Below are 10,279 nucleotides of genomic sequence, written 5' to 3'. Positions count from 1 at the left end.
ATCTTTTATTGGTTTGGTGTATTTTTGGCTTTGATGTTGCTTGCATTTTTTCAAGTCAGACAAAATCTATTTTGAGTAAAATATCTTTTTCAAGAAGATAACATTTTTAATTTACTAACTTCAGCCAAGACGAAAAAAATACTGACATATATTTTATAAAAATGGAATTAAAATGTTAACTAACTATATTTACTTGCAAAATAACATAGAATTAATGCACATAGCAAGTCATGAAAACCTTAGAAATATTTTAATGAAAATAGACTTAATAATGAAAGATGTATGATGAAGCCATGCGATATGGGATCATCTTTTTATATCTCATTTCATTTAACAAGTAAGTCGGACAGATTTAAACAAGTCTTATATCATATAAGTGCATTCCACCTACTTAAGTGAAATTGGCAAACTTTGAAGAGCATTCGAATCGTTAAATATGTTTTGTAAGTAATTATCTTCCTCCAAACAAAGATCAATGACTTACGTCGTACATGGAAAAGAATCTTAATCAAATTCTTCAAAACATCGCCGACAAACAAAAGACTATACGTAACCCTATTTTTGGTACAAAAATCAAACAGAGGGCTCAAATCAATCATTCAATAAACCCTAATTTCTGTAAGTTGTTGGAAAGAAGAAGCATGAGAACGAAGAAGACTTACAAGCACATCAGAAGTTGCATTATCATAACCCGTTCCTGCAGAAGCAAAGCAAACTCCAGTGGCAAAATCTTTGATGGAGTACGACGGATCCAAGTACGCAGGCACGTAGGTTTGATACCGAGCGCCTCGGAGATGAAGTCCGGCGGAACCCGGCCATTGCAGAACCGTCCGGTGGGGCGGCCTCCCTCGAAGTCACGGCCGTATGGCCTGAAGTTGCTCTTGAGAACGGTGGCGATCTTGTTGTTGTTCCCAGAATCCACAGAAGAGTCTCCAAAAACTATCACCGCAGGAACCTTATTATTGCAAACGACATTAACGAAATGGGTCGTCGCCAAAAGCAAAGTTAGTAATATTATGTGTATGCTTTCCATTTTCTTGCAGAAAGCCTGCTGGATATTGAATGACACACACGCTGGGATATATATATATATGCATTTTTACCATGCAGTTGTAATCAGAGAGAGATTATATTGGAAATGATAATAATAGTGTGAGGGGCAATTAATTAATAAGCAGATAAAGTTTGGTGGGAGATTGAATTTAATTTAGTGGATTTTTTTTCGGGGGCCCAACAATCTGGTGGACGATATAGAGATTTTATGGGTGTGTTTGTGTATGAAAAGTTGCCAAGAAATGAAAAAAAACCATATCAGGCATAAAAAATTTGGCAATTGGCTGACCAATAAATAATGTATATAATTTAGTAATTGATTATTAAGGCAACGAAAAGGAAAGTCTGGGGTTTGGTGAGTGGGTTTAAAACACCGATAAATATACAGACGAAGACGCTTATTTATTACTACACCAAAGAAAATAATAATTTGAACGTCCAAACGATAGAGAGTAAGTTAAAAGCAACGTATTTTTATGTAATCAGTAAACTGCTGTAGATACTCTGCTTAACTAATTTAGAGAGGTTAAAAAAGTTACTAAATTATATAATTATAGCATATCACTCTGTTCCTTGTTCTAAGTTACTTGTAGCCAAACCCGCAAACCAAAAAATACATTAAATTAACCAGTTTTTTTTTTCTATATTTACCCTTATTAAAAGTTGTGAGAGAGAGGGGGAGGGGATGAGTTGCATAGGAAATGAAAAGTTAAAAGAGAGATAGAGAGGGAGATTAATTAATTTTTTATTAAATTAATAGGAGTAAAATTGGAAAAAGATCATTAATTATACTATAAGTGACTTATATTTTAAAACAAACTTTTGAGGTACAAGTGACCTGTAATAAGGAATAGAGTGGTATGTTACATGATTTGTTTAAAATAATTATGTGCATTATTAGATTGTATATCAATTTATTATAAGTGAGGTAAATTAATTTTAAAAAAAACAATAAATATAAATAGTTTAAAATAATTTGGTAACTTTTTTAATCATTCCAAATTAATCAATTTATTTTTATATTAAGAACTGAAAGTAGCATCATTTTTCTTGGCAAAGAATTTGTTACTTTCGGATCAAACTAGTATATTAGCATTAAAATATATTTTCAATAAAAAGAATAATAAATTTTTTTAATATTTCTCTAATCTTAAATATAAGACACCTTTTGTAGTGTAATTTACACTATAAAAGGTGTCTTATATTTAGAACCACAGGATTATATATATTTTTTGATATGGTATTTATTGATTAGTTATGTTGAGCATTCACAAAAGGGAAAAACCTAATTATTATTGTTTTGGCAAAAAAAAAAAAGATGAAATGAGATAATGGTACGTAGGGAAAAAAAGAAAGAAAAAGAATAGTAGAATATTCTAGAAGGTTTGAAGGCTATCAAGGAGATGTGAAGATTAACGAGAATTTATAAATATTTTTTAAAAAATTTTGATTTTATTATACTTTTTAGATTTTAGCACTTAATTTTTAAATTTTTAGAATGTCGTGCATTTAATTCATCGAGTGAAAGGTGATGCTGTAAACTAATTAAATACTAAATAACCCCCTAATACATTTTATTTTGTACGCTTTTTGATAAATTGACTAAATTAAAGTTGAGATTTGAATACTCTTTTCCTATCTAGCTATCTCCAATTCTTCTCTTCTTCTCACTATTATCATGGCAACGCAACTACGGCAGAAACCACAAAATAAAAGTCACGTGGAGTAGTTTATAAGTATAATCGCAAAGTTTATGTCAGATGATTATATGACAATTATTTCTTTTCATATCACACTTTCTAATCAAAATATTTATATTGCGACTTTGACTTGGGTGTGATCTAAATAAACGTGCAGCAAGTTGAAGCTAATCAATGTTTAAAAACCAGATGGCATATCAATTGATCTGACTGAAGAAATATTGATACAGCCAATTAATGAATTTAATTATGATTCTGGTTCTGGCTGCGAGACAAAAAAAAATCAATTCTAAATTGATTAACCTGTCCAATAATTCATTTTAAGATGGTTTGTTGGAGTTCATATTTTTTCTTCAAAAAAAATAAAATAAATCTTTATAATCTTCTACTAGTACTTTTTTGATCCTTAATATAAGACCTATTTAACTAATTTGATTAGATTAAGAAAGTTAAATAAGTTAGTTAATTATAAGACATAAGATATATTTTTCTTAAAACACCATAATCAGCTTCCTTAATATCCTCTCTCCCTCCTCTACTTATTATAGTTGAGAGAGTATCCATATGGGTAATTTAGAAAAAACTAATAAATATGAGAAATAAGTCTTATATTTAGGATTAAAATTAACTCAACAATTAGGTCATATAGTAAGGATCAGAGGAGTATTTTAATTTAGATGGAAAACGAAATGAAGGAGAAGGTCAGGACCGGTTAACCCCTTGATAATACAAATATTTTTTTTAAAAATTTTTTATGTGTGAGGTTATGAATTCGAACATCCATAAATTCAGTTTTCTTTTTAATCCCCAAAGAATGAAATGGCCAAAAATAAATATTATAAAATTATAAATTGACTCGTTTTATTTGTTTATATTACATTAAATTTTTAATAAATCAAAATAATATACATAACTGCAAATTTATATAACAGCAATCAAATCAATGAAACTGTGCGAATTCAACTACTAATATGATTTTCAAATATGATTCAATTATCAAAGAAATTCTAAAAAAATCTATAATAGTGTCATGTGCATATATTAGTAAATGAAATTTAAATAATGTTAGTGTATGGTTAGATGTCCGTGTCAAAGGCTGTTCCTTATCAGGTGGATTTAAGTCACTACTTGTTCATATATCCATCGGCAAACGCATCTGTCACTCACTCTCAAACTTTTTAGTTATACTGATCCGATGGGCCTTACAACATTTAATTCAATTTATCTTATTTTTATACAGAATTAAACATTATTATTCATATATACAAATATATATATAGCTCGAAATCCAAATACTTAACATTATTATAAAGTCAATATTTTCTCCTGAATATATTAAAAATATGATAAAAGTATCTCTTTAATTCTTTAATGTGACATAAGACTTTCTTATAGTGTTTTTTCAATTATATAATCTTAGCATTGTTAATTTAAAAAAAAAAAGCTAACAAGGAAATTTTAGATATTGACAAAATATTCTTAAATGATACTATCGGTCCTAATTATAAAAGCTAGTTGACTAGTTTGAGAAGATTAAAAAAATAAGTTAAGTTAGTTATTTGTAATAAATAAGTATTGTCTTTCTTAAAATATTTTTGTTAATTAAGTATATCGGCTAAAACTACTATTATTAGGAAAAATACTTTGAAAAAAATACATAAACATGAAAGACAAAGTGAATTAGAATCTTATATTTATGATCAAAATAAAAATCAAATGAGGTCTTATATTAAAGACCGGAGGTAGTAATATACTATTAAGTTTAATTTTTTTAATGATTGTTAAAAAATGATTATTTAAGAATTTCAATATTTAAGTTAGAAGACTGAAAAATATTTCCTATAAATTAAAGGATCAAAATTAAAATATCATATAAATTTAGAGGAGGAAAAATCAAGAGATTTCATTTATGGAGATATATATATATATATATATATATAGCCTCTGTTGCTAGTGCCTTATATATATATATATATATATATATATTATTGGAAACATTAGGAAAAATTGTTATGAAATTTTAAAAAAACATAATTATTAAAAAGTTTCAATAAGAGCACAACAGTATACAATGAGAAGTCTAATATAAGAAATGACAACCGATCACTTCTCATTAAAAATTTTAAGTAACCATTTTGTTCAGAAATAAGAATGCTTTAATTATTTAATTTGTCAACAACCACATGACAATGTCTATATGTCATTGTTATTATCGTTATCATCGAAAACTATGGAAGGATAGGATTTTCTCTGTTCTTTCATTCATGTACGTACCACAATTTCGAATCAGATTTTATCCCACAAAGTCTCACGGCAATGTCCTCAGATAATCTTCTAGATTCCTACATCTTCATCCTTAATAATTACCATTATTATAAGTTTGAAATAACTAATTTATAGATAACGAATTATTAGTTAAAATTAGTTAGCAGCAATAAATACATTAAAAATATAGTTTTGTTTTTAAATATGCCTTTATAATAAATGAGAAGAAAATGAAAGAGAATATGTAGAGAAATGTGACAAGAGAGAGTATAATAAAAGAGAAAAAATAAATAATTAAGGGTAAAAATTAAAAAAATACGTTAAATGTTAAAACAAATCCAAAATTAAAACTTGCAAAATAGATTACACCTCTTTCTAAATTTAAAATTTATAAATAAGACCGGGGAGTACCTTTTGAACTCCTTCGTTTTGTTCTATAAACGTTGAAACGGCGGGTCGTCTCAAGTTGAAAATTAACAACCTCGTGTCTCACACGACAACATTACGGTATATTTACGTGTGGGTATTAAGCATTGACCAAAATGGGTGCCCCCATTAAATGGAATACATTGATTTATTTGATTATTTTTGACCACTTAAATTCCTATTAATCTTATTTTGAATAGATACATTCAAATTCCAAAGTCGTGAAGATTATTCAACATAGATATGTAGATCACCGTTAAATAAATAATTAAGTCGGTTGATGAAAGAAACGTGCTGGTGATTTCTCATTTCTCTGATATATAGCCTCCCAAATTTAATTGTATTTAGAGTAGTAATAACTAATTTTTCCTTCATTATTTTATACAGAATTAAACATTTTTATTCATATCTCTATATATATATATATAGTCCTAAATCGAAAGATTTAAACATTATTATAAAGTCAATGTCTTCTATTGAATATATGAAAAATATGATAAAAGAATCTCTTTAATTCTTGAATTTGACATAAGACTTTCTTATAGTGTTTAGCCAACAATGAAATTTTAATTATTGACAAAATATTCTTAAACGATGATATACTAATAAGTTTAATTTTTTAATGATTGTTAAAAATGATTATTTGAGAATTTCAATATTTAAGTTAGAAGAATGAAAAATATTTCCTAACAATTAAAGGATCAAAATTAAAATATTATATAAATTTAGAGGAGGAAAATTGAAAACCATTAGATCGATCATTGAGTGACAAGTTTTAAAAAAATCAAGAGATTTCATTTATGGATATATATATATATAGCCTCAGTTGCTAGTGCCTTTTATATATATATATATATATATATATATATATATATATATAGTATTGGAAACATTACATATATTTAGGAAAAATTGTTATGAAATTTTAAAAAAACATAATTATTAAAAAGTTTCAGTAAGAACACAATGAAAAGCTAATATAAGAAATGATAACGGCTCACTTGTCATTGAAATTTTTAAGTAACTATTTTTTTCCTTAATCTCACAATAATTCTCCCTTATATTTATTCTGGTTTAGAAATAGGGTGTTTTAATTATTTAATTTGCCAACAACCATGTGACAATCTTCATAGAAAAAATCGTCAAAAAGACCTTAAAAATTAAAAAATTGCACACAGAATTGGTTCACAAAAATTGTTGTCAAAACCTATATGAGTTAAAGTGCATCCAGCATTTTAAAATATTTTCTCAAGTGTATCTAATACCCAAAAATATTTAGTGGTATGTTCAGCATTTGCAAGTATTTTTCAAGAGCGTCCAACACCCTAAAGTTTTTTTTTACTGGATGTACCAAAAAATATTTTTGAGTGTTAGATGTACTCAAAAAATACTTTTGGATGCTAGATGCGCCAAAAAATATTTTAAAGTACTAGACACTCAAAGAAATACTTCAAGATGCTGAATGCATTACAAAATATTTTGAACTATTGGTTGCATTTAGAAAAGTATTTTGGAGTGCTAGATATATCTTAACCCAAACTCATATTATTGTTATCGTAATCCATACTAATATTATAAGAGGTTCCTATTTATAATTTTTCTATTTTAATGTTTTCTGGTTTTTGCAATTTTCCCATGTCTATATGTCATTGGTATCATCGTCATCGTCGAAAACTGGGGAATGATAGGATTTTTTCTGCTGGTAAAAAAAAAAAAAGATAGAATTTTCTCTATTGTTTCATTCACGTACGGACCAAATTTCGAATCAGATTTTATTCCTGCAGCTTCATCCTTGATAATTACCTTTTGAGCTCCTCCGTTTTATTGTATAAACGTGAAACGGCTTGTCGTCTCAAGTTGAAAATGGACAGGCTCGTGTCTCACACGACGACATGATGGGATATTTACGTGTGGACTGTGGATGTTGACCAAATTGTGTGCCCCCATTAAATGGAATACATCGATTTATTTGGTTATTTTTGACCACTTAAATTCCTATTAATCTCAAAGTCCTGAAGATTATTCATCATAAATATGTGCAGACCACCGTTAAATAAAAAACTAAGTCGGTTAATGAAAGAAACATTTGTTGGTGGCATTTAAAAAAAAAGAAAAAAGAAACGTGTTGGTGATTTCTCATTTCTCTGATTTATAGCCTCCCAAATTTAATTGTATTTATAGTAGTAATAACTAATGTTACTCCATTATTTTATGCGTAATCTTTTTTTAGTTTGCATAAAATTATCTTTAATAAAAAACTAATTTTTCCTCACACCACTTAAAATTATAATTATAATTTTACTATTCTTACGAGTTCTCTCTTTACAATATAGATCATCTATTTTTGTCACAACAAAAAATAATTTTAAGAAAATCTATTTGCTTGATGGTATACATACATATATTATTATTATCACTATTATTATTATTATTATTATTATTATTATTATTATTTTTATGCGTTCACATGGGGGTCTAGTATATGTGGTTGGCTTTGCAGACGAATATTAATTAAGCCAAAGCAAATTAGCTCCAAAGTTTAAAGTACACCTATATAAGTATTCCTCTTCTTGTCTTTAATTTAAAACCTAATTAATTAATTTGAGTTAATTAAATATGTTTATTAAATTAGTTAATATACTGCATCTTTTTTTTAAAAACACCTTAAATATCTTTTTAATTTCTCTCGCTCCCCTACTTAATTATTATTGAAGGAATATCAATAAATTTAACTTGAAAAAATTAATAAACTTATGAAATAAATCTTACATATAAAATCAATATTAATTCTCTAATTAGATTTTATATTAAATACTAGAGGAACATTTGATATATAGAAAAACGCATTAATTTGGATGCTACCTCCGCCAATTAATAGGATCAACTATAGTATGCATAGATCTCAGAAGAATCACCAAAAGCAATTGAATATATCAACAACACAGAATCGTCATCATGTGTATGGATTTGTTTTTGTCATACTTTAATTTAATTCATTTGATCTCCACATATTAAAAATATTTTTGATTAAAAAAGTAAATTTTAATGCAAATGATTAAAATGTATGAGTACTTTAAAAAAAAAACTTTTTAGCTATTTTTAAAATATCTTTATTAACTTTTATATTTATAACCGATTAAAAAATGGAAACCAAAAGTATTAATCTCAGTACACATGCATATCTATGCAAATCATCACATGGAGTCTAAAATTATTGCCTCTAAAATATTAAATTCAACATTATGGCCTGTCCATTCCATACAGAAAGGTCTTATTTATCATCACGATTGAAATCATTTATAAACACGTTTTATATAAGTCGAGACAAAACTCATCTCATATATTTATCTCGTATTTTTCATGAATTACGATTGAAAAGCTACTTATAAGCTATTCCAAACAGGCCCAAAGTATTGTATTAGCTGTCTTCAGGAAATGACCTACTCACAATTATTGGTGCCGGTCCATAACCCTCATACTTACCTATAATATAAACATTTGCACGGAAAAATAAATCCATGCAAAATTCAGACTATAATTTAAAAATAATAATGATGACATAAAATTTGAGACAAATAATTATTTATGAATTATATATTTTATATCAATGATTGCAAAAAATGCTCCAACTTTTTCTCAAGCATCAAACAAGTAAAAATTTGTCCAGATTTATCCATACGATCATTTAACCCTAAACTTACATGTGTTGAAGAACTTGACATAATTGTCATGAAAAAAATTTGATTTTATTATTTTTATTTTAACTAGGCCCACGTCAGCCAAACACTAATATCTTGGGACTTTAAAGTAAGTATATGGTTCATGCAAGTAATGGGCTTGCCCCAATATCTTTAATTCGGTTAGAACCCAATTCTAGTCACAGAAGAGAATAATGTGTTTAGAAACCCAAAAAAAAAAAAAACCCTTATATGCAGTCGCTTTTTTTTTTTTTTTTTTCCGCTAAAGCATAGATATCCTTCTATTGGAGGCAATCCTATTCGGGATACTGTCGGGCATTAAATGTGGACACCTCTCTTAACAGAGATTCGAACCTTGATTTGTCACGTTGTAAGAGACTAGTTTTTTCAGCTAGACCCAACCCCCATTAGTTATACCATTCATATCACATGACATATGGGCTTTTTTGTGCTGTTGTACAATTGATATTTCTTAACATGCGAAATACGAAATACAAGATAAGATATAAGTATGAAATACTAACTAATTTGATTAGATTAAAAAAGTTAATTAAATTAGTTAATTACAAAAAATGTAATATGTTTTTCCTAAAACACTATAATCATCTTTCTTAATATCCTCTCTCCTTCTTATACTTAATTATGGTTGAGGGAGATCCATAGGGGTAACTTAGAAAAAATTAATAAATATGAGAAATAGGTCTTATATTTAAGACTAAAATTAACTCAACAATTATATCATATATTAAAGACTGGAGGAGTACAATATAAGCACGCAGGGAGAATTTTGTTTCAACTTATATGAAGATCTTTATAGATCGCAGCTCCAAACAAACTCGTGAAGTAGATCCCCTAAGCGATAGTTTTAAGGGCCTCATGATAAATTTATTCATATTTATTAGATCAAGTTCACATGTAAATTTACAAGTGTACTGACATATTGAAACAAATAGTAATAAGCAAATGACAAGTGTTCATATTTCATAAGATAGTTTACAAATACACATGTATTTTGACAACTAACAATAATAAAATAAGAACTATTCATATGAAAATTTATAAATCTTAATTTACATTAGTGATAAAAATTTATAAATATTTATAGGCGAATTTACAAGTACACATATGTTTTAACAA

General features: G+C 27.3%; 1 pseudogene; it reads right to left on the bottom strand.

Moving 5' to 3' along the window:
* Positions 1 to 584: 584 nt before the first annotated feature.
* Positions 585 to 1,048, bottom strand: LOC114716291 (GDSL esterase/lipase At2g04570-like; annotated as a pseudogene).
* Between the last annotated feature and the right edge of the window lie 9,231 nt (positions 1,049 to 10,279).

Source organism: Neltuma alba, unplaced genomic scaffold (assembly GCF_004799145.2).
Source record: "Neltuma alba isolate B1F8T4 unplaced genomic scaffold, ASM479914v2 tig00002068_pilon, whole genome shotgun sequence".
Lineage (NCBI taxonomy): Eukaryota > Viridiplantae > Streptophyta > Magnoliopsida > Fabales > Fabaceae > Neltuma > Neltuma alba.
This window is presented reverse-complemented; position numbering and strand designations above follow the sequence as displayed.